The following is a 25,641-nucleotide window of genomic DNA, read 5'->3' on the forward strand; positions in this document are numbered from 1 at the left end:
GTAGGAGCCATAAAAACACTTGACAAACTTGATCAAAAATTTAAAACTTTTGATCCTCAATAGACACAAAGAAAATAAAGCAGAGCACAGACTAGGAGAAAGTATTCAAAACACACGATTCAAAACACACGTATCAGACAACTCGAATCCAAAACATATATTTTTTAAAAAACCAGTAAGACAATCCCCCTTTTTTTTATGGGAAAAAAGATTTGGCCAGATGCTTCATAAAAGATATATGAATGGCCAGTAAGTTCATTGGAAAATGCTCAAAATTATTGACAATCAGGAAAATGCAAATTAAGATCACAATCAGATACCTCTAGAATGGCTAAAATTCAAGACTGAGAATGTGAAGCAACTAGAACTCTCATATACTGCGGGTGAGAATGCAGTGGCACCTCGGAAGAATTTCTTAAAAAGTTAAACATACACCTGCTATACAGCCACTGTTAGATTTTTACACAAGAGAAGTGAAATATATGTCCACACAAAGACTTGCACACTGACATCCATCATAGCCTTGCTTGAAACAGCCAAAACAACAAAAGAGAAACAACCGAAATGTTCCTTAAGAAGTGAATGGATAAACTGTGGCATAGCTATGCAACTGAGTACTACTCAGCAATATTAAGGAACAAACTGTTGATATGAACAACAAGAATGAATCTCAAAATCAATACGCTAAGTAAAAGAAGCCAGATGAAAAAGAGTACAGACTGTTTGATTGTAAAGACAATAGAATTTTAGAAAGCACAAACTGATTAATAATGACAGGGAGCAAATCAGTGGTTATCAGGGGATGGGGGTGGAGGAAGGATGAATGACAAGTGGGTGATGGAAATTAAATGCCACCTTGATTTTGGTAATGGTTTCACAAGTGCGTGTGTATGCGTTAGAGCTCATAAAATAGTACACTTTAAATATTTGAGGTTTATTGCATGTTACTTATGCTTTGGTGAAGTCCTTTAAATGGGATGGGGGAGGGTGGGTCTGATGGAAGGAAAGCAACCCCACCTCTACAGTAAAAAGATTTGACACGTGCTCTGGAGGAAACCTAGGGGGAAGTGATATGGTGCTTTGCTTTCATATTTATCTACTTAGTATCTGCTTCTTCCCCAGGGTGGGGAAGGGCGAAGGTGGAGCAATGTCTAGGGCCAACCAGCTGCGGGGTTCAGGCTCCTTCTAGTGTTCTCGCCTGCTAAGCTGGGGTGGGCACAGGGAAGACCCTTCCCCGGGGCATGGGGAGCAGGCAGGGCTGGTTTCAACGGCAATCCGCCGTAGGGTCCCGTGCTCACAAGCGGTCCCGCTTGGAATTTAATGCTCTGTAGTCACCATATGAAATTCTTAATCATTTCTTCTTCGAATTAGTGTTTTGTAAATGAAGCGCAATAACACAGTGGATGCTCGAGAGCTTGGACTCTTGTCTCACTCTGGTCGCGTCGCCTGCGTCTTCCTGGGACGCGTTCTGTACCCCCTACCCGGCGAACGCCGCTGCCCTCCGCTCTGGGCAGTGGCCGGCCACGGAGGTGGGGGCGGCGCAGGCCTGGGTGCACAGCCAAGGGACCTCGCCGCAGCGCCGGGTCGCCTAAGAGGGTCGGCCTTTGCCCCGCCAGCGTCCCTGTGCCCAAGGCCGCGCAATTATTAACTAGCAAATAAACCCCGTCGAGAAAGGTGAACAGAAAGACCACAGGAGTAACAGAAAGGCTTTTTCCTGCTTTTTGAACACGGGCCCCCGCGTTTTCATTTTGCACTGGGTTGCGCAGATTCTGTGGGCGGCACCGACTGCAGGCAGCCGGCTGGAGAGCGCTCGCGGCCCCACTGCCTCGCCTAGTGCCGGGGCTGCTACAGCTGTGAATGGAACACAAGCAGAGGAGCTGGTTTTGCTCCCGAAAGCGTCCAACAAAAATTTGGCTCCATTCGCCCTGCTTGGGAGTGACAAAGGCCCAAGCTTTGTCATGAAAAGCCGGAAACGGAGGGCAGCTTTGCTCTCCAGAGCAGGGAATGTGTCTGGGTAGAAGCAAGAAAGTTCCTCCCCGCCTCAGATTTTCTTCTGGATGCAGACTGCCCTGTTCTTTGACTTCTTCTCCAGTGTGGAATAAGGTTGAGGGTCTCAATTTGGTGAAAAAAGTAACCATGACAACAGCCACATCGTGGAGAGCATAGTAAAATGTGTAAAGCTCACTGGCAATGCCTTCCCTTCCAGATTGAAAGCTCCTAGTCAGACAATGACTCAATTGCGCCAAAAGAGCGGAAGGGAAGACCAGACCAGGGAAAGCTTCCCGTGCCCTGCCCTGGGGCCTTCCACAGATTAGGGGACCTCCGTGATTTGTCAGCTCTTTGCCTCCAGCTTTCTCACACGGTCCGGGGCTGCTTTCGAGAGCTTATACTGAAAGGGCAAGAGCAGAGATGAGCTGTTTTTAGGAAACGTGTGTTACAAATGGAGTAAACTCATGGAATTTCAAAAAATAAAAAATAAACTTGGAAAGTTCCATTAAAAGGCTTAGGGACTGATAGAAATTGTGCACGAATCCTTGACTCTGAGGGTTGAAGAAGGACTGGCAGAAGCTTGTCCACCTTCATCTAGGTGAGGAGGGATGTGCTTCTCTTCCTGCCACGGGGGAGGCTTCCCTCTCAGTCCTCCTTCCATAGGCAGGACGAAGCAATCTCATCTTTAGGGGACACTGGTTGGAAAGAGAGACAGGTGGCCTGGGCTCCAAACTCTGTCACTAATTAGCTGTGAGACCTTGGGTACATAGTTTAACCTCTTAGGATGCTCCAGTGCTTGCCCTGCTCTGTCCGTGGAGATGCAAGTGCCTCGCAAGGAGAGGAATGTGTCATGTACATAATGTGATGTGTAGGCGCACATTCTCATGTGTTCATTTTTCTTTGCTCTTCTCCCAGCCTGGCAGAGAAGGGTTGATTGGATCTGGAAGCTTTTTGTGAGGTGAGAGCAAAATCTTTCCTCAGCTGGCTCTGGGCTGGACAGCTGTGGAGACTTTGGGAGAGAACTGAAGCTTCCTTTACCTTTGTGCAGAGGGAGCCAGCCATTTCCCTCAAGGCTCACGGAAGCTAGATTTGCTATGATGCTGGAGCTATCACTAGATTTATCAAGACCAGGCATATCCTCTAGCCTGTAGCCTGACTGGCTCAGTGGGCATCTGGGGATCCAAATGAAGCTCAAACAGCTAAAAAGGGCAGTCAGGTAACGACCAGAGTATAATAAACTGTGGGGGAATGGTTGGCACTGAGGAGAGCAGAGAGCCCCTGCCCTGCGGAAAGAGGGCAGTCCTTGCTTGGGGACAGCTGGTTGTTGCTACAAGGTAATGTGATTCCTCTGGAGCCAGATCTGATTTTTTTATTAAAAGAGGCCTGAAATCTGCACTTTTAAAATTTAAGATATCCAAAATTTTAAATAAAGACAACGAAAGCAAATGTAAAACTCAGTATAAGCCAAAAGAAGACAGGTGAGCAGGTTGAGTGGGTGAATGATAGGAAACTGCAGTAGGGACTGGGAAATCTGAGAGCAATGCGCTTTTGCCCGGGTTCCCACAGAGAGCCCTGACAGGAGCACCCCGCCTCCCTCAGCCTCTCTTCCTCCCTCCAGGCTAAGGAGACTTTCTGTCTGTCCTCATCCCTTTTGTTCAAGTCATTGTTGTGGCCAATCCTTGCCTAACCTTTATAGGATCTGGATTTTGAAACTCAAAAATTTATTTTTTTCCATCTGCTTTCTGCTTCCCTTAGGCAATGAAAAATGCTCAGCTGACTTAATATGGGGAGGGAATAAAGGGTAAACAGGTCAACATCTCAGAGGGAAGGGAGGACATGGAATGCTGTCTGACCTGCCCGCAGCCCAGGGGAGGTGGGATCCAGGATGGGAGGCTATACTGGGTGGATAAATGCCAAATGCCACACACATAGCCTTGGGGGCCCAAATGGGGCAGTGTGTTTGGGAAGTTAGTTAGGCCCAGTTTGATAGAGCTGGGCAGAGTGCAGGGCAAGTGGCAGGGGATGAGACTGGAAAGGTGGGTGAAATAGGATTTACGTAACATAAGAAAGTGTGATTGGCTCAAATGTCTGATTACTTATGTGTTATTTTTGTAAAACTGGTGGCCCGACCCTACATTGGTTTCGTATAATTTAACATCTGTACACTTTGAAGTGACATACATTCAAGAACCTTCAGAGTCTCAGAAACCATGACCTGAAAACCACATCTATCCTAATTTGGGGGTGGTCTTGATCTCTATGAAGTATCCAGACTGATACTGATTGGACTCACTTGAGGATATCAAGTAACATCGGACTTCACTGAGAGGTGTGCCACAGCTGTAACCAAGTGACTGCTACTACTTTCTGCCTGCACCCCACCCCAGTTCCTGTTCCCTGTTTCTCCAGCTCCATCCAGCTCTTCTTGTTCCCCGGTGATCCTTCCAACTCTATATCTCTTTACTATATTGGGGCTGGCCCCTGAAGACTCCATTTTTTCCTGCTGCCTTGCATTTTCAATAATAAATTCTACAATTTCAGTGCTGGGAGCTGGTGTTGGTGTCTTCCAGGCAACTCACTGCTGTCCCTTGACCATTACTCTTTCTTTCTGAAAGACTGAAATCTCCTGTAAGGTTCACACTATCCACCAATTCACCCTGTCTCCCCTACTAACCAAAGGCTTTGGTATCTTTCTCGGGGTCTTACCCTCTCCCCTGACTCCTGCCATCATTCTAAGTAACTGAATGTCCTTGTGGCTGATCCAACCAGTGCCCTGACTGCCCAGTTCCATGACGACTGCACCTTCAGTGATGTTATTTGCCCTTTCACCTCAGCACACTCACATGGCCACAGCAGTGACCCTGTCATCAGAAACGATGCCTCCTCTGAAATCTCATTCTCTTGCCACCACCCTCTAGCTCCCTTGCTCAAGTCCCTTCTCTACAGCAGTTCTCCAGCCCCAATGAGATTTCCAAGCCAATGGTCCCTCCACTTTGCCTATGTCCATAAATTTCCTCCTATCTTCATTTTCTTTTGTATCTAGTTCAGAGACCATGGTTCTTCCTACAGTGTCCTAAAAATACCACTAAATCCTTTATTGACTTCTCAGTTGTTCCCAGATTTACTCATGCCTGTTGCCTGAACAGATCAGAATTACTGGAGAATGTGACACAACTGGGCATTTTGGCTGCTTCATGCTCTCCAAACTCAGCTGGGACCTCCACACTGCCTGGCAGGTTTACTATGCTTTTCTAGAAGCTCCCTCCATGTTCACAATCACAATTTCATTTCTTCCTCTCAGAGTTGGAATGCTTGCAAACCCTTTATTCCCAGAGAAGCAGCCTGGGAGGATTGGATGGGTCCATTGGATTTGCTCCTGTCCTCTCCTCTTATCACCACCTCCAGCAAAGGACAGTCCCTCCACAGGTGCCTGGATCCCATGCCTTCCTCCCTGGTCAGGGCTCTTGTTCCGTCAGCTATACCCTCTCTTTTCCAAATCTTTGACCTCTTCCTTACTACTGGATTTTTCCCTTCAGCACTCAAATATGTGAGAGCATCCACCCTCACAAACAAAGCCAAGCAAGTGAAAACTTCCCTAACTCCACACCTCTGTCAAGCTGGCACCAATCGGTCTATTCTCCTTTTACATCCATGCTTTTTGACTATTATGCATAGGCACTGCCTCTACTTTATCTCCTCCTCTCCTTTCCATTCTGGTTTCCTGTTTCCTGCTTCCTGCTTCCTGCTTCATTGCAGAAACTGCTCTTGCTGTGGTCCCACCAGTCACTCCCTTGCTTTATCCAATGTCAATGTTCTGCCTGCATCTGACTTGACCACTCAGCAACACTTCATACAGTTAACCATATCTTCCTTCTTGAAACACTCTCTCCTCAACTTCGGTGATAAAACAGGGTTTTTGTTTGTTTGTTTGTTTGTTTTATACCTTATGACAGTTCTTTCTGAGGATTTTTTTGTCTGTTCCTTTTCCACCAAATTCTTGAGTTATTTGGGAGCTCATCTCACAACATATTCTCCCTTGCAATTTCAGCTTCTCTCAAGACCTTAAATACCATCTCTACAGTGGCCAAAGTTAGGTCCCCTGGTTTCATCTTTGCTGAAATCTTAACTTTTCCTTCACAGAACTGAAATTAAGTACTTACTTGGGTGATTATCTATAATTTGCTTGTCTCGCCTCCTAGACTATAAGCTCCAGGAGTGCAAGCAATGTCTTTTTTTTTTTATTCACAACTTCCATAATCCATTGAGTCAGCTTCAATGTCAACTTCTACCCAATGGGTTCATGCTCTGTCTGCCACAGGCCAAAGCAAGTATCATGGAATTTTCTAAGAGCTAGGACATGTCATTGCAGCTTTTCTCCAAATTTAAGTGTGCAGTTATATATTCTTTATTGCAGAACAGGAAGTCAAGTAGTTTCTTTTGCCAGAAATGGGGAAATCTTATATTAATAACCCTAGCACTAGGAGAGTGAGAAGTCTTCAAGTCTGTGAGTCCAGGCATGACATAGCAAACTCCATAGATTTTGGAAGGCTAACTGTCAGCAGTAAGGAAGAAGAATTGGTAGGAGGAGAGAATAGGGGCAGGGTTATTTGTTGTGATTCTGTTTCAGGGGAGGGCTGATGAAAGCCTTTGCTCATGGATGGCCTTGAGAATAGAGAGGTGCTGAGACCACCTTAGTTGGGGAGACCCTAACCCAGTGGCGCTAGAGGAATTAAAGACACACACACAGAAATATAGCATGTGGAGTGGGAAATCAGGGGTCTCACAGCCTTCAGATATGAGAGCCCTGAACAGAGATTTACCCACATATTTATTGACAGCAAGCCAGTGATAAATATTGTTTCTATAGAATATAGATTTACTAAAAGTATTCCTTATGGGAAACAAACGGATGGGCTCTGGCTAGTTATCTGCAGCAGGAACATGTCCTTAAGGCACAGATCGCTCATGCTATTGTTTGTAGCTTAGGAATGCCTTTAAGTGGTTTTCCACCCTGGGTGGGCCAGGTGTTCCTTGCCCTCATTCCAGTAAACCCACAACCTTCAGCGTGGGCATTATGGCCATCACCAACATGTCACAATGCTGCAGAGATTTTGTTTATGGCCAGTTTTGGGGCCAGTTTATGGCCAGATTTGGGGGCCTGTTCCCAACAGAGGGGAGAGACTTTCAGAGATGAAATAACAACTGATTGGGGGTGAGATGGTGGGCAGTGAGAGGTGGCCCAGAACCTGAAGACTCTACTGCTTCAACCGTCATCCTCTCCAATGGGCCCTCACATGCATGCTGTTCTTACTCTCTGGGAGGACCTGCCCCACCCTTCTCTCCTTGTAATTCTATTTCTCCACCATGACCTCTATGAAACTCGCCTTGACTGCCCCTGGGAAAGTAACTCTTTCTTTCCTCTTTACCCCAACAGCAATTGTCAAATGGTCAGTTTTATTTCCAGTTGTATGCAACACGAGTGCTCGTGCAGTTAGCTATATCAAGGCATTGTGCCATCTGTAATGAAATGGCTAAAAAACCCCATACATTTGAAGAAACACACTTGCTTTCTTTCTTTCCTTGACTTGCAATTAGTATTAACTGAACAAAAGCATTATCTTCCTCTTTTTGCTTTTTTATGAAGTTTTGGTAGGTCGTGTTAATAATACCCATTACTCATTTCTCTGATAAGATTATAGAATTCCAAGGTCTTGGATGATATTGGCCTGCTCCTTCTGTTACGGGTGGGTCTTTGTTCTTAGCGATCCCAAGATGGGGTGGGCTGCTCCCAAGATGGCAGCAAGGCTTTCGTTCTCTGACCTGGGGTTCTTGGTCTCACAGATTCCAAGGAATGGAACCTTGGGCCATGCGGTGAGTGTTATAGCTCTATTAGAAGCCGTGGGTCATGGAAGAGAACCGTGGAACCCAGCGACTAGTGTTCGGCTCGATTAGGATGAACCCGGGCACTTAGCCGTGCAGGAACAATGGCAAGCCTCTAGACTGATCGGGAGCAGTGATGGGTGCCTCGCTGGATCAGAAGGACAGTGGACACCCTGCCAGATCCGGAGGGGTGGGAGTCAACGGCAGGTCTGTGATGGTGGCATTCAGCAGTGGTGGACTGTGAGTGAAAGCTCAGCTCGAGTGGGAACACACACGGACCAGGAGAGTGTGCAGTTGCAAGATTTAATAGAGTGAAAACATGGCTCCCATACAAGGGGAGGAGACCCAAAGGGGGTTGCCCATGCCTGGCTCGAATGCCTGGGGTTTATAGCCCGATTATTGTCCCTCCCCCTGTGCTCTCAGGTGATATATGATTTGACCATTTGTTTACCTCCTGCTTTTAGCTTACTATTTATTTTAGTGAGCCCTCTTTACTACCTGATTGGCCCAGTGTGAGCTGAGATACAAGCCCCATGTTTAAAGGTAGGTGTGGTCACCTTCTCCAGCTAGGTTTAGGAATTCTTAGTCGGCCTAGGAAATCTATCTAGTCCTGTCTCTTACTTCCTTTGATTTTGAAGTAAACAATCTCTTAACTTTGGGATAGCCTGAGACACCGCCTCTGACTTCTAAATGACTCAATATCCTGAAAAACCATGGTAATCGCACTCCGGCTCAGCTGGTTCCAATTAACCTCTTTCCAAGCTATCTGTGTGGGCCTGCTTTAGCCTTTTAAAAGGAACCAGATGTTATTAGTCACAATGGATGCATATGATAGCATAGTTTACCTCAGATATGCTGTGGGTTAGCTTCTATAGGCTTCCTTGTATTTAATGCTTTCCCTGACTTCACATTTAATGCTTTTCCAAAAATTTCCCAACATCACTAAGGCTTCAGCAGCCCTTTAGGACCAGTATTTCTGGGAAAACATTCAAAATACATCTGAATCTGTGTGTTATATCATCACCTAGAGCATGCCACCATCTAGTTTTAGCAAAATCCTAGTGATTCCACCAGACAAGAAAGATTGCCTCACTGGGAGACAGCTGCTGATTCCTGTTTCCCTTCACTGTTCTACTTTGATAATTTGCATATGCCTTTCCTGCAGCATTTTATCACATAAAGCTTTGCTGTTTTTATCTATGTTCGTGTCTTTCTCTCTAGTTGTATCACTAAAGGCAAAAACAATATTCATTTAGTGTTCTTCTTACCTGTCCTCTTCTCCCCAATACTGGAATCCTAACACCATGCATTACATTTTTTTGGTGTTCAGGGTTCTAGGAAAGCTGGTAAATGGATGAAGCATAAATGTAATTTGGGGCAGTTTTTTCACAAAATGTGTCACCCATCTTTGTCTTTTCTCTGCCCACTCATACTGGCTTTCTGTGGCTTCTCCCCATCTGTCTAGCATTTCTCTCCACCTCTGAAGAATGTCAGTCTGGTGCAGCCCTGGCACCTGCACCATCACTCCCTCTTTGGACTCATTGTTAAAGATGTTGAGGAAGGCTAGTTCCAAGGTTTACCCTTTGCATTTGCAGAACTGTCTTACCGTGCCTGGTTTCTTCAGCCCTGATAAAACTATGCCATCTTCACCCTCCCTTCTCCGACCCTTCCCTGGCCACCTCAACCAACCTATGTCAACTCAACAAGAAAAGCTTACAAAGTCTTCCTTGGCAAAAGAGCTGGTTGACTTGGAGCCAAAGGAAGCTAGGTGCAGTGTCCAATTCACTCCCCCAAATCCCCCTTGAAACTGGAGAATTGAACACAATGTGGTCTCTGGGTTCTTTCGTTATACCATGTTTTCTTGCACATAGACAGAGTAATGTGGTTGTTACAATTATTTATAAATGTAGTGTATGCCAGAAACTGATCACTGTGTGTAACGGATACACCATTATTTTTCAAGGAAAAAAAATATTTTGGGCTTTGGTGATTACTAGACAGATGGCCTTGGCGATAATAATCGCAGTAAGTCCCAACTCTACCCAGTACTTCACAATTCTCTCACTGCTTTCACTACTTGTTGTCTCCTGTGATGATGTATCATGTCCTGAACAGTGGGAGGGCGGGGATCATTAGTCTCATTTAACAGGTGCACAATCTGGGACTGGGAGAGGGATTTCCTGATTTGCCTAAACAGCTACAGTCTGTCAATAACGGTGGGGGTATGGGGGCAACACTGAACCTCCAGCCTCCTAAGACTCTCCCACTTTCTCAAGCTTTTGTCAAATGTGTCATGAGCGGCATTCACTTTGGTCAACTTTGGTTCCTTGGATATTTAGTCATCCACTTATGCTGGCTCCCCATTTTTTTGGATTTAAACCCTTCTAATTAAATAAATCAGATTTACATTTTAAAAAGAAAGTCTTATCTAAAAGACTCCTTAGTTTTTGTAAATCTTTTGTAAAATTTGTAAATAATTTCAACAGACCTTACCTTAGAATTTCAGGCAATAGCTACATATCGTACACCTCTTAGTTATTCCAGAGACTGGTGCAGGGGTTGGAGATGGGAGGGAATAGACGGGGGAAGGAATGTGGGGCAGGGGGCCTGGACTGTAGTCCAAGCTCTGCTGAAGGAGGGCCTTTTCCAAAGTGAATCCTCCTGAAGGCAGAGGTTCTTCTAGAACACATAAATGTGCAACATTGGCTAGTAGGGGTCCTGCTGGAACGAGGCTGAGGCACATACAGGATAGTTTATAAGAGTCAAGTCGCATGCATAAAAATTAAACAAGCACGTGGGCTTTGTTGGAATAAAGATATGCTAGAAATGTCACCAAGGATATATACCAAGTGCCGAATGCAGTCATATACAATGAAGGAGAGCAGTGGTAGGAGAGGTGTCGGCAGGCTGGGGAGAACGACAAGTGCTGTGGGCTAGAAACTGTGATTTGGAAGTATGCAACCCAAACTAAAAGGAGAGAAAATGGTCCCAGCCACTGGCAGCATCCCAGAGTCCTACCTACTGCCTCCGGTCCTTTGCAAGTAGGTAGGATATAAATATAATGTTAGCTACTCAGCACAAAAGAGAGGGGAGAAAAGAAAGCAAGAGGCAGTCAAGAGGACAGAGCCTAGTTCTGAGTCCTGTTTTACCACTCAATCCCTGGGTGACCTTGAGCAAGTTGCTTCTATTCTGGACTTCTATGGTAACAGCTACCTCAGAGAGTCGATATGAGGATTAAATGAGACTATTGGCTAAAAGGTGCTCAGAATAGTGCCTAGCACAGAGTAAGCTCTTAATAAGTATTAGCTATTATTATGATAATACATGCATAGAAATATATGCATGCATGTACATTTACCAGTATGTACACGTTTACACACACAAAATGCCCATTGCGATCTGCAAGTAGTGCTAGGATCCATAAATTGAAAGTTATTATATTCCACAGGGCACCTTGAAAAGTCAGGGGTAAAAAAAACTTGACCTTCATGTGTTGTTACTGTTTTTAAGTGGCTCATCACTTTGAAATAACATTTGGAGGAAAGCATTGCAATGGAAGCAGCGCTATGTGGGATTGATCTTGGGGACCTGGGCTCAGGCACTGGAGCACCATGTCCAGGAAGCCAAGGCCTGTTTGGATTCCTTACACCATGACATGGAGGCAAAACTCCTTTTGGCTGCCAACCCAAGAGCCCACAGTCCTGTGAGCTTCACCCCTCCTAGGGGTGTTTGTGGTCTGGGCCCTTGAGGTTGTGGGAGACCAATTTGATTGCTAAGGGAAAATCCCAGAATGGCTCTTCTTGTCCTTACTGAATCACTACCCTTCACCTTGCTGTGTCCTGCCCCAGCCTGGAGGGCTGACCTAGGCCTCCTATTACTTCCAGCCCAGAAGTGTAGCAAATTGGGGCCATGACCACAAGGTTTACACTTGGTTACCTGGTGAAATATGAACTCTCAGGCAAGTTACCTAATATTGCCAAGCCACATCTGTAAAGTGGATATGAGAATAGAATCTACTTTATGGGTCTGATTGTGAGGTTTAGATGTAATGAGGTGAAGTTTGGCACTCAATAAAAGGTAGCCATGCTCATTCTTACTAACAGCAACAAGGATAGTATTGATGCTGCAGGCAGAGAGAAAGGGGGTGGCTGCTGCCTAAAGCACCCTTGCCACTCACATGTAATTAGGTGACGATACAATTTATTATCCAAAAGGGGACACTTAAGATTGAAGGGGGTGCAATTAATAATGGTGCCAGAACAACAGACATAAATTAGGACAGTCTTAGGCAGACTTGCCCATGACTCCTTACCTACTGCCCAACTATCATCGGACTACACCTCTTTCTTGAAAGCATAGTTTTCAGTGGGATATTTTTCTTCTTCCTGATCGCTTTGTTTTTTGAAGGGTATGATTCTGCTATTAACATTAGCTATCACTTACTGAGGAGCAAACGTGTTAGCCATTGTGTTAGGTGTTTTATGGAAATGAGTTCTAAAATCCTTGCAGCAACCTTGGGAGGCAGGTGCTACCTCCATTACTCGGTTATAGAATGTGAGGCTCAGGGAGGTTAAGTCACTTGCCCAGCCAAGGTTACAGGTCTATTAAATGGTATATTTGGCATTTACCACTCGCCATTTTAACAGCACTTTATTGGCCTTTGCAGGCCAGAATCTTTAGCAGTGACCCCAGAATGACTTACGCAGGACCCCCACTCCCACCTCTCCCCTGCTGCACTCATGGGGTAGGTGTCAGGGTGTATATCTTCCTGTCATACATCCACCAGTTCCCCAACTCTCAGGTCAGAGCAGTGGGCTGAATAACAATTGGCTGACCTCAGATTTCCATGGAAATGGAAGCTTCTTAAATATAGGTTGTGAAATCTGGTTTGAGTTTCTTTGTAAAAGGAATCTTATATAGTTTTCATAACTCCTAAAGATTGTATAGCTGCTGAATAATTTATCCTTATTTTTTCCATTTCAGATATTCCCAGGGTTGGGTTGGGGGGGTGGTGTTGAAGAGCAGGATCTCTAGAGCCAGTGCTGCTTATTAATACACTGTACAGACATGCTTCTTCCAGGAATACCCACTTCTGATTCTGCTGTGGTGATAAAGATACATTACCTTGCCCACTAAGTGTTTGTTGGTGGAAAACATTAACTCTAAATGTCTGGTTCCATTTGAGCAAAGCTAGGGCTCCTGTAAAACTGAGCAATGATACTCTGAATTCAGCTGAACTGCTTGGGCAACTTTGTCACTTCTGGGGCCATCATTTTCAGGATAGTTTCCACAGTGTGAGAAAAGGACTGCTTCCTGTAGTACTGGCACGAGTGTGAAAAGAGAGCTCTTTAGCAAACACATTATTTATCCACCCTTAAAAAGCTTGTCATCTGCAGGGTGCTTGTCCAGAAGCAATCTCATTACTTAAATCATACCCTAGCATGTGGAAAAACTCCCCGAGTCCCCCACCTGCACCACTGACTGATTTCTCAGGACCACTGATAACAGCTTTCATGTGGAATTTGGGATTAATGTCAAGCAAGCCACAGATTTTATCTCCACTGAACTTGGGCATCAGGGACAGTTTGCATTCCAGGTGTTAAGGGCTTCCTGACTTTCAACAGTGGTGCTGATCCCAGTTCTGAGGAATGGAACATCAGAGAGCCTCCCTGCCTCAGCCACTTGTAAGCATAACAAACTGAAAATGTAATCTGCTTTCAAATATTCTGTTGAGTAAAGATTCCTTTGAATTACTTTAACTGAGTTTTTGTAGAGACAAGGGACCATTCTCTGTTTCCCATGTCATAAATGACTTTAATGAGAAATGGTGAAAACATCAGTTAGGGCCAGCCCACCTGTACTGGGGCTACCCTCCCTTCAACTCCCCATACCCTGTTGGGTAGAAACCATGTGGGAATTTACCGCTCAGCTATTCCAGAGACCCTTAGAACAAATAGCGTTTGCTCCCAATTACTGAATCATGCGGATTTCCTACTTTTGGTAAGAACATTGCCTTCTTCACCATCAGGGCCTTTGACTGTTCTCTCTCCCTGGAATAAGTCACCCCTTTGCCATTTCTTCTCCTGGCAAATACTCACTCACCCTTAAGACTCAGCTTAAGGGAGCACATGACCGTGTTTGGGGTTCTGGAGGGTTTTCTGTTACATTCTCCCATAGGACCCCACAGATCCCTTTGATCCATCTTGTCTCATTTTTCCTGTTAGCCAACTGACTAACAGGAAATTTCAGCCACAAATGAGCACATATTAAGTAATCACTGTGCATTTGAGGAATGCCAGCACCTTGAAAGGAAGCCACAAGTTATAAACAGAGTTTATACCAGAGGAGACTTACTGATCATTCAAAACATTCAATATATTCAAGTATATATTGAATTGTTAGCATCAGAGACACAAGCAGATATTGCATCCATAAAAACACAAACAGATAATGGACATTACTATTTTGATTTTTGAAATAAAAATATGAATGGATGGCCTGAAAGGACAAACAGATGACAAACTGGATTGAGAGAGTCAATCAAGGAATTATCCCAGAATGTAGCACAAAGAGAAAAGAGATGAAAAATACAAGAAAGCAGGTAAGAAATAAGAAGGGTGGATCCATGAGACTGAATATTTGTCTAATAGGTATTCTAAGAAGCAAAAATGGTAAAAATGGAGGGGGGTGGGGACACAGTCAAATATTAAGGAAGAACTGAAGACTGCTTGAAGTCTCAGAAGTAAAAAGTCACAGATATCTCACTGGGGCCAATCCTTCAATCAATCGCTGAAGGTAGACTTAATTTGGAAAGCTGTCAAAGGTCATTTGCAACCAAGTGTGATAGAAAAGATGGATAATCAAACTTAGTTCTTGTCAACAATGAGATGTAAGATAAATTAGATGAAAAATTTTAAAATTGTTTGCAAGGCTCATAATAGACTTCTGAAGATGCCTGCCTCTGCCATCAGCACCCACAGGCAGTTTAGCTAGTTGAGTTTGCTCTGTCTTTCTCAAAACCTCCTCTAGTTTCCTTGTATCACCGAATGGGAGGTCATGAACAAATTAGAAACCTGGGGTCAACTAAGAGAGCACTGCCTCTCTCCTGTATGCTCCCTCATCAACTGCCTTTCTACTTACAGTTCCACAATAGATATTATTGCTTCCTAACACAAATCTAGCCTCTTCATTCTTGTTATCCCCCAACTGCTGTATGTGCTCCTACCTCCAGAATTGCAAATACCTCTCCTCTACTTGCCATCAAAATCTCAACCACATTTCAAGGCCCAGAACAAGTCCCATCCTTCTTTGGTCTGTATGCTAATATCTCTTTGTACTTGTCAACAGTACCAAGCTTCTTAGTTTTTCTCTCCCAGTAGACTGCAGGCTTCCCTAGAGCTGAGAGTGTGCCAGACATTTTCTTAATGATCATTAGGAACTGTTCCAGGTACATGTTAACATGAAAATATCCCAGGAGGGAGAACAAATTAAAGGATTAGCCCCTGGATACGAATTATTTTGATAAGGTAATATCCTCTGCCTGGGCAGAGGGTAGTAGGTGGATAGAAAATGTGGGGAAATGACACAGAAAAGGAAGTGTGGGTGGGAAGGGGCACTGGAGGCAAATGTTGAAAATCCCACAAGCATGTTCAGTGACCTCGTGGCTCTCACATGATCCCCCAATATAGCTGTGACAAGAGGGATGTATTGGGAGCTATAAGACTACCCCACTCCCCAACCTGCTGCATGTTCTCAAGACAGATATAGTGACCTGTTCAAAGACATACAGCTCTTTAGGGACCCCTGAGGGCACAACTCCAGTCCAAACTGTTCCTTCCAGCTATTCCAGGGACTGTCCATTGTTACTTCTGCTCTTGCTGGAGACGGAATCATAATAAGTTTATCGAGGTTTTACCATATGCTAGACACCTGATAAGGCCCTAACAGGCTTTATCTTGTTTCTTCCTCCTAGTAACCACATCAAGAAATACCGCTATTTCCCCCATGTTTTTCTAATGAAGAAACTAAGCAGAGATCTAGCAGTGGACACAGTGATAGAGGGTCTCCCTGGACCCAGGAAAGTGAGTGGTGTGGGGAGGGATGCAGAAGCAGCTTTGAGTTTCCCCCTGCCAATTCGTTTCTCATTCTCTCTACCTGCAATGCCGTTCCTCAGCTTGGTATCTTGCAGAGTAATGCTTCTCCTTCAAATCCTGCTTGTAAAGCCATGCGTGACTTTCCTAGGGTAGTCACTTTCTCCTCTCTTTTCATAGCTGTTTATGCCTCTGGTTGAACACTTGTGCAATCTGACCTATATTATGATGATATGGGTGGCTCTGTCTTCCCCAGATGAACTCCGTAAGAGCAACAACCTCATTTCCCCATATCCCTACAGCCTAGAGCATAAAACAGTGGCTAGGATGTTGCAGATTTACTCAGTGTTGGAGGTGAAGACAGTGGCCTCCACATGCGTGTGCTCCGTGTGCCCTCCACGCACTGGACCCCTCCTTGGCAGAACCCTGGAGATCCCGCAAGCCTTGATGGCCTCTTCAGGGCCATAGTGTGGCCATGGACAGTGTCAGTCTGAGGGCCCACAGATGGGATATCAGGGTACCAACTGTGCCCCTCACTCTCTCCTTAAACCTTTCTCACTGGTTCTGTGGACCGAAGAATGTAACACCCCATTATCAACTGTAATTTGCAGTCTAGTGAAAATGAAAAATCTTCAAGAGAAATTGTATTCACTTATAACCTGGAAACAACTTTCTATTTTTCAGTGAAGGTGGTTTTAATCAGGAAAGAGCCTCTGGGACATTGGACAGCTTGAGGCAGAAGGTTGAGAAAGGAACTGGGCCCAGGAGTTGTTCATTTGAGGTCTTTGGATGGGCTTTAGAGGGTCCGGGATCCCAGAATTGTACTGAAAGCTTTGCATGTTGATTCCTGGGTGTGTTTCTCCAGAGGAAGATTCCACCACGTTCACTGGATCCTCAAAATGGGGACTCTAAAAGAAATGAGAAGAGATAGAGAAGGTGACCAAAGTGGGCCAGGCCACGTGCACCCCAGCCTCCCTGATATCTCAGTGTATCTCTGCAAACCTGGGCCTACAGGCACCACTGGCTGGCCTAAGACAACGTGGAAGAAAAGAACCAAGGAAGGCGGCAGGGCAAAAGGCACAGGGAAGGACTGGGGGAGGGCAGCTAAGACAAAGGGTAAGAATGCTGGGCAGCAGATACAGAGGGGCCCTGTGACTCAACCCCCTCATTTTATAGATAAGGGAACGGACGTCCAGAGAGGCTAGGTGGCCCCAGCGCTCTGGGGTCAGCCAGGGGCTTCCTTGCCAGAGAGTGTCCCTGCTCTAGGACATCTCTATGGTCTCACAGTCTGTTCATTAAACAACAGATAAGCTCTCAAGGAAAGGCCAGTAGTGCTGCTGCTATCTGACTGTTTGGGTGGTAGCTATGGGCCACTGTGTTGCTGGGACTTGGCATTTGGAATCACTGCTAAGATGTGCAGAAGGCAAACATCCCTCTGAGGATATGTGAATGCATCATTCTTTGACAACTCTGGGTCTAAAAGGCTTAAGATGCTAACCATTGGTTCACTTCATTTCACAAACGTTTACTGAGCACTCACTGGGTGTGAGGCACTTGTGGTAGCCAGCGGGGGCTAGATAGAAAAGCGAGATGTGAGTCCTTGCTCTGGAGGAACTTATGTTGTGGGAATATTGACAGACATCCCCTGTTTCTGCCATTACAAGAATTTATCATATCCATGTAGATGAGCAGAAGGAAGCAAGGCCACTTGGGACTGCAGTGCCGTAAATCTTGGATGCCAAGACTCAGGCGTGGTTCTGGATCCTGCCACAGAAAGAGGTTCAGGGGGCCTCTCTGGCTGGTGGCACTTGGGCTGCCCTAAGGATTGTGTATCCATTTAGGGACATTCCGTCTTTACTACCAGAGACAAGGAATCCCACAACTCCATGTGCCATAGAGACCTTAAAGTTGGAGGAATGACAAACACCACCACTGGCGCTTGGCTCTGGAGGCTTCCCTTTCACCCACCTCAGTGTCCTGAGGCAGCTTCAGTGCACCCCCTCAGCCAGGGCGTGGCAGGCCTGGGAAGTGAGCAGGTCTCTGAGACTCGTACTCAGCTCATCTGGCCCCAAAGCCTGTTCTTGTGATGTGGTCTCTGGGACTTGTACTCAGCTCATCTGACCCTAAAGCCTGCTCTTGTGCTTTTGTCACTTCTGCCTTTTCCCTCCTCCGGTTAAAAGCCCAATTTTGGCTGGAAAATTCCACTACCTTATCTCCTCTGGGGCCAGGTAACCCATTAGGTCTTATGAAATTGAATTGAAAAGTGAAGTCATGGGAAACCTCTTAGAAAAATGACTGCTGTTGCTGGAACAATCCCCAGCTGGCCCTTTCTGCCTCCTCTGTAAGGCGAGCTCAAACTCCTCGTGAAAAAAACTATGGTTTGGGTGTCAGGCAATCCCAATACAATAGGAACTGGGGGATCAACCCCAATTCAACAGGTTCCCCAAATACTGCCCCCACTTTGTCTCATGGCCTGAAATGCCTTAAATAATCAAGAAGTATTTTAAGACAGTCATTTCTCACTGTGTTTCAAAAATACTTCTCTGGGAGACTCTATCAGATGCAGCCTACTGAGAAGACAATAGATTAGGTATCTGAGGAACCAGAGGCACCATCAGACAGGCAAAGAGGCTAGCTGAGATAAGGGCACTTTTGGACTACTCTTGCTTTTGACTACCAATGTTCCCAAGTCCCAGGCTTGCTGATAGTCAGCCAATAAGTCATTGTGAAGAAAGGAGTGATTCCACGAACCCACATGGAGCACGTCCTGGGGCAGGTGTTGTGCTAGAAGTCATGGAACCTCACAGGTGAGTGAGAAAGTCACAGTCCTGTCTGATGGATGCCCAGGAGCCTTGGGTCTGCACACACATGTGAAATGTGAGTGTTAGCAGCACATTTCATACACCGTCAATAGTCTTCCCTATGTGGGTAGAACCCTAGGGGCTGAGGTCTCCCATTGGTGCCTTCAGGGCTTTTTGCACATTCGACACAAATGGTCAGTCAGAGACCACAGCAGGGATGGGAACTATAGGGTGGACAAGGCATTTGCCCTGAAGGTGGTCCACACCATGTGTATCTATCTGCATTGTTCCTGTTGGTTCCTATTGTGTCGCTCCTGCTCCAGAACAAGCGTGTCCCAGGGAATCACTGGAAGCTTGCTAGGAATAACAATTGGAACCTCAAGTGTCATGACCCCAGTGCCAGGGAATGGAAATCAGATCACTGAATGTGCACATGGGTGAACCTTCCCTGCTTTTAAGTAACCATTGACAAGTGACCTTCCCTGGATCTCATGTAAGTGGTTCATTTTTAAAGGGAGAGAACCATATTATTAGAAGATTACAGCATTTCTTTCCAGTCCTGATACTCTGTGTCTCCTTGATGTAGAAGTTCATGGGCAGCTCTACATGTCTTTCTAGAGCTCTACATGTGGTTCTACATGTGGTTCTCATAAGATGTCCTAGCTAGCAGCACCTTCAGCTTGCTTGTCTTACTGCCTCCCGTGTCTAGAAAGAAAACTGAATGTCTGAATGTAGTACACTGCTCAGACAAGGTTCCTAATAAATGTTTATTTAATGAAACGCTCCAAGGCTCTGATTTATATAGTGCCTTGGCAGTCAAAATAGTAGTCCAAGACCCATGTCAGAGAGAAAAAGAGGAGGAGTATTTATACCAGGTAAGAGATGGCTCAGGCAAGGAGAAGAAGAAGCAGACTTGTCATGGGAAACCAGTGGGGCAGAACTGGACAAGCAGGGAAATGTGGAGGAGGAAGAACTCAGCAGGTAAGATGTTGTGGTAAATCAGGAGTCAGACTTTGAGTGGAGAGAACCAAAAAATAAGGCTGGGTCAAGATGAATTTGGGGTGGGGCATGGTGGCTCATATCTGTAATCCCAACTCTTTGGGAGGCTGAGGCAGGTGAATCACCTGAGGTCGGGAGTTCAAGACCAGCCTGGCCAACATGGTGATAACCCTGTCTCTGCTAAAAATACAAAAATTAGCCAGACATGGTAGTGGGTACCTGTAATCCCAGCTACTCAGGAGGCTGAGGCAGAAGAATCCCTTGAACATGGGAGGCGGAGGTTGCAGTGAGTCAAGATCTCATTACTGTACTCCAACCTGGGTGACAGAGCAAGTTTCTGTTAAAAAAAGATGAATTTGAAAGACTTGCAGACAACTGGAAGCAAAGAAGGGTTTTTGGCAGAGGATTGACGTGATGTAAGCTGAGTTAAAAAGCAAATCTGGCAGCAACGTGCAGAAGAGAGTGAAACAGAAGGTCTGAGAAGGAGGGTCTTAGATAGTTTACAATGGGGAATAAAAGCTGAACAAAGCTGGAGATAGTGCAAATTCAGGCAACGGGTTTGTAGCAAGCATGTACGAAGGCCTGGACACTGTTCTAGAAGTGGAATACAGTTGTGAAGGAGAGAGACACACAGATCCCTGTCCTTTGGGAATTCACCTTCTAGAGGGAGAGGAAACAGATGGAAGAATTTGACTTTTCATGAATGAATGCCTCTTTTTGCTCTGTAAGAGGTGTGAGGAAATTTACAAACATACATCCACTCAGAATAATAAAAATAAGTGATTTTACCTATTGCCTTTGACAACATCCTTTCATTAGATAAAATGGCGAGTTCCCTATGGTTGACCTTACAAAGTCACTCAGAGGTAGCTTATGGCCTGGCACCAAAGCATGGCTAGACAAAGGTAGTTGCACGAAGAACACAAGTGACTAGTTCCCCGTTTGTAGCTCTGTGAAGGTTGTGATGGTTGATTCAGATGCTGAGTAATGGCAGCAAATGGGCTGGAGTCTCAATTGGGCTCATGGAGAGATGGTTTGTTTGGCATCATGCCTGGTCCTTTGAGAGTAGGGCTGTGCTCTAGAATGTGCTGCAGTCCATTCACCGCCCTCCACATTCATGTCACCTGTGTTGCCCTTGAGGACATTAGAGCTTGGGGCTGCCAAAAGAGGATTGAGGGTCCACCAGGAATCCCCAGTAGATTTTTCACAGCAGAGGCTTTTGAGAGCAATTAATATTAGAGAGTTTGAGGTAGGGGTAAGTTTTGGCAAAGAAGGAAGCCAGGAATTTGCCTTCAACTGACCACTGAGATATCCTCTGTCATGAATAGAGCCGAGGGTAGGGTTAAGGCCCATTATAAAAATTAACATATAAGCCAGAAGATTAAAAAAATACAGGGACATATCTTGAGACAGGGACATGACGTTATTAAGGACTATGCCTAGAACTTTGTGACTGGATATGGTTAGACTGGGATGGGAAGTGATATGGTAGGAAAGTAAAGGGAAAAGGGAAGTACAAAACACCCAAGATTTTGAGGCTGGATGATAGGGTAATGATGTATAAGAAGGTGAGGACTCTGATCACTTGAGATCAGGAGCTCGAGACTAGCCTGGCCAACATAGTGAAACCCCATCCCTACTAAAAATACAAAAATTAACTGGGCATGGTGGTGCGTACCTATCATCCTAGCTGCTGGGGAAGCTGAGGCAAGGGAATCGCTGGAACCTGGGAGGCAGAGGTTGCGGTGAGCTGAGATTGTGTCACCACTGCACTCCAGCCTGGGCAACAGAACAAGACTCTGTCTCAAAAATAAATAATAAAAATTAAAAAGTTAGGACAGAGGGAGAAGGTCAGGAGGAGGTTGATGGATTGGGTTTTAGATGTAACTGTGGAGTAATGGTGAAGTATCTGCATAGTGGAGTTCACTAGGCAGTCAGTGCTTGAGATAGAGAGGACAGAGGCAAGAAGGGAATCGGGGGAGGTGCCTTCACAGAAGTAAGAGCTTAAGACAAGAAAATAATGAGTTCTGAAAAGGAGAATAAAGCAGAGAGGGCAAATGGTTTAGGCTGGAGAGATGCTCATGGTTTGAGGACTGACGGAATAAGAACAGCTGTAGAGGAATAGAAACAATGAGAGAAGCCTGCCACAACCATCATTGGAGAACAGATACAAGAAGGAGGAACGGCCAAATGGGTCCAACGCCACAGAATGAGATCAAGAACAAACATAGATGGGGAAGAGGTACAGATTAGGCCGTAGTAAGGTCATGTGTCAGCTTTCAGAGACAGGTTTTAGTGTGATCAGGCAGAAGTCGGGAGATAAGAGGAAATGAGTAGAGAAAAAAATGCATTTCTCCAGGAGCTGGGGTGTGAAAGAGGGATGGGCCAGGTTTGCTGGAGAGAATAAGAGGGAGTGCAAGCTTGGCACCCAGCCCTCAGATCCAGGGTGAGTGGGCCTGTTTCCCTGCTGGGCCAGTAGCCCCCATGCTAAACGGTAGGATTTAGCAGGGTCTGGACATGCTAGGCAGCACTTCTGCAAGTCAAGGGCCTGCCTCCCCTCCTTGTGGCAGGCTAGGGTTAGGGCTCGAGCTGTACTAGAGGATCTGGGAGTCCTTCATGGCACTGTAGGACCCTCAATGTGTTCGGACCCCCAGGTCACTAGGACACCTGGGCTCTGCTGTGTCCCCACAGGTTTTTGCCCTGACTCAGGTTGAGGACTTTGGGTGTAGGATTCGCATTTCCTTATGCAGAGGTTGGTGGGGCATTGAATGAAGGTGTTAATAGGCTCCATGTAGCATAGGCACAAGGGCCTGGTGCATCAAGTGGCCAGAGCCCCTGCTTGGTGCCAGGAAAACGTGGGATGCCTGAGCAGGCAGAGACCACTCAGCAAATAATAATGGGGCGACCCAAGAAAATGACCCTCAGAGGGCAGTGGAGACCCAGGCATTTGAGACGGCCTGGCAAATGCATAGCACCTGAGGGCCGTGTGCATGTATGTGTATGTTTGGGGGTGAGAGAAGGGTATTACTAGCCAAGGGGACATATGAACAACCTATGTGCAAGTTCTAGGACCTTCCTATACTCCTGTACCCGTATTTGAAGACTTCTGTTCAACATACCCACGTGGCCCATTAGAATGTTCCACTGAACAGGAAAACCAATGTGCAATCAGGAGAGAATCTCCTTTTTACAAAGGACCTTTCCAGCTGTGGCATGCAGCGATCCATAAAGCTTAATCCTTTAAAAGGAATTATTCTAAATAGCCCAGGAGTGAGCATAAATGAATGAAAAGTCCATGAATATGGGGACTGAATCCCGTAATAGGTAGCAAAACTGCATGATAAAGAGCATGGGCTCTGGAGACAGACCACCTAGGCTCCAATTTCAGCTCTGTCATATATGAGCTGGGTGTCCTAGGGCAAGCTGCTTAACCTCCCCAGGCCTCAGTTTCTCCATCTGTAAAATGGGGATAATTAGACTTAGCTCTCAGGCTTGTCATGAAGATGAGTGGCTTAATATTTGTAAAGTGCTTAGAACAATAACTGACACATAGCACATGCTTTCTGGGTGTTAAAAAATATTCTTACCCTGTTGGGTTTTTAAATGATGCTCTTCTCGGGGATCTTTATGACATACTTTTGAGGAAGATGAGAAACCAGGCTTCTTAGCTCTGTTAAACATTTTAGACACACAAACAGTCCTCACTTTGCATGGCAGTATGGGACTGTAAAAATGACCATGCAAGCTAAAACTGTGCAAAGCAATCCTAAAAATCAAGAGAAAAATTACAACTGTTCTGTGACCTTTAAAATTTTTTGTCAAAGCATTAGAAACTCTTACCATAGGTTGTAAGTGTGTAGGGAGACAAGCAAACAAAAATAGTAAAACAAATATTTTAGTACACAGTAATTTGAAACATTAGAAACAATGCAACATTTTAAGTGTTTTCTTTCTTTGTGAAAATAAACTTATTGAGAGGTTTTTTTTTAAAGTTCTTGCCTTCTTCTCTTTGCGTAACTTACGATACTGAGGGAACATCTTTTCTCTGCGAGTGAATTGCCATAGTCCTTTATAAATTTGCATCAGCTTCCAACATCTTATACTCTTTGCTTTCAATGTTGTGAAATACCTCTCAAAGTTCCTATAATGTGAAGTTTTTTGCTGGCATCACTTCCTGTGGGACATCTTCATCCTTTGTATCGCAACCACTTTCCTCATTTATGCTTTGAACAATGGTTTCAGGTTTCATCAATATAAATAGAAACTTTAAGGGTCCTGGCTGTCAGAAAGTCACATAGAGCTTACTCAGAATGATGTCAAATTCCACTCTAGAAATTTAAAACCTCAGCCTGTTAAAAATAGCTTGTCATCAACAAAGGAACCAGATGATAACAGACACAAGGCTGACTTTTTAGTCTCAACTTATATATATAAAAAAAACAACCACAAAACTGCTCAACATAAGCACAGGCATTTTCAGTGCCCTGCATCCAAGCATTAATGATTATTTAAATGGTAGAATAACATAAAATGATGAAGCAACTGGATAAACTCAACTATGTTGTAGAATTTTTGTAGTTGACGGAAATCAGTCTTTGGACTTTAAGATCTCTTGTAGATCAGAGGAGAAATACAATTACATACTCCTTAAGAATCTGATAAAAGTTATGGCCTTTCTCCACTAGAATGTGCACATGAGCCGATACAATATGTTATGCAGTGTTTCAAGGAATCCACAGAGCCCCAGATATCCAATTAGAAGCCCTGGCTATGAATCTAGAATTTTGTTACTTTATTACTAGGTGAAACCCAGCCCAAGTCTGTTTGAGAGCCACTGCAAGTTCCAAAAACTGTAGGCACTATCTAAGTAAAGGCAAACCTTGGAGCATGTCATCTGCCACTGAAAATGCATTTAATGATGACTCACTCTTTCCTTACTATACAAGTTTGTTCAAACTACACCTCTTCAGCTACAAACTACCTACCATCCCTGAAACTCTGTTCTGAGAGTAAAGGGATTACAAAACCTGGCTGAAAAGACAGACTCAATAGAATGTTGAAAAACACAACAGAACCAGCACATCAGACTGTAAATTGATTGTCTTGCACAGGATGTTAGCTGCTCTTCGAATGAGGTTCCTGAGTGGCACCTGAGCCTATTGCTGGTGGCATCCTATTCTGCCTGTTCTCTCTTTCTTCCTCCTTCCCCATTCTTTTCTTTCTCTTCTCCCTTTATTCTTCCTCTGTAATTCTTTTTTTCCACACTACCGTTGGCAAGTCCCTAGGGACACTGTTTAATCTGGCCCATGGTACAAGAGATTTTAGATCTTCATTGAAGTCACTAGAGATGGCCTGAGTGAGTCACTTTGAATTCAATAGGCAAACTGATGGAAGGCTCTGAGAAGACCTTGATGCCCAAGAATTGTGTTCTTACTGTAGAAACTTACTATTTTGATCAAAAAAGTCATTTTGGTCAAAAAGGGGAGTTGGGGGATTGCTTTTTTTGTTTTTAAATTGATTTGGCTTCAAGGGAAGAAGATTGCCTAAACAAAACCTGCTGATGAAGTCACAGAATGACTCCACCTCTGGAATGAGCTTTATTTTCTTATATTTTGGCAAGAAATTTGGCTTTCAATTGGGAATGCACGTCACTCTACCCACTCAAGGGCAAGATGATAAGGTTCTATCAGACCAAGCGTCTAAAGGAACCTGAGATTCTACCAAGGTCAGAAATGCTGCAATTCAAGCCAAAAGATCTTTCTTGGGCTTCCTTGTTTTGACTTGTAACCATAAATTAGTCTTGCCTAAATGTCTGATCACATTATAAAACAGTAAGTGAATCTGTACTGTACAGCACCCTCTGAAGCAACAGGAGCTGTAGA

At 44.9% G+C, this 25,641-nt stretch overlaps 1 protein-coding gene across 1 annotated transcript in view; it reads left to right on the forward strand.

Annotated features, from left to right (window-relative positions):
• LOC111552757 (aromatase) overlaps positions 1–25,641 on the forward strand; it is a 132,302-nt gene that overhangs the window by 73,825 nt on the left and 32,836 nt on the right. The gene's annotated exons all lie outside the window — the stretch shown is intronic.

Source organism: Piliocolobus tephrosceles, chromosome 6, assembly GCF_002776525.5.
Source record: "Piliocolobus tephrosceles isolate RC106 chromosome 6, ASM277652v3, whole genome shotgun sequence".
Taxonomy (NCBI): Eukaryota; Metazoa; Chordata; class Mammalia; order Primates; family Cercopithecidae; genus Piliocolobus; species Piliocolobus tephrosceles.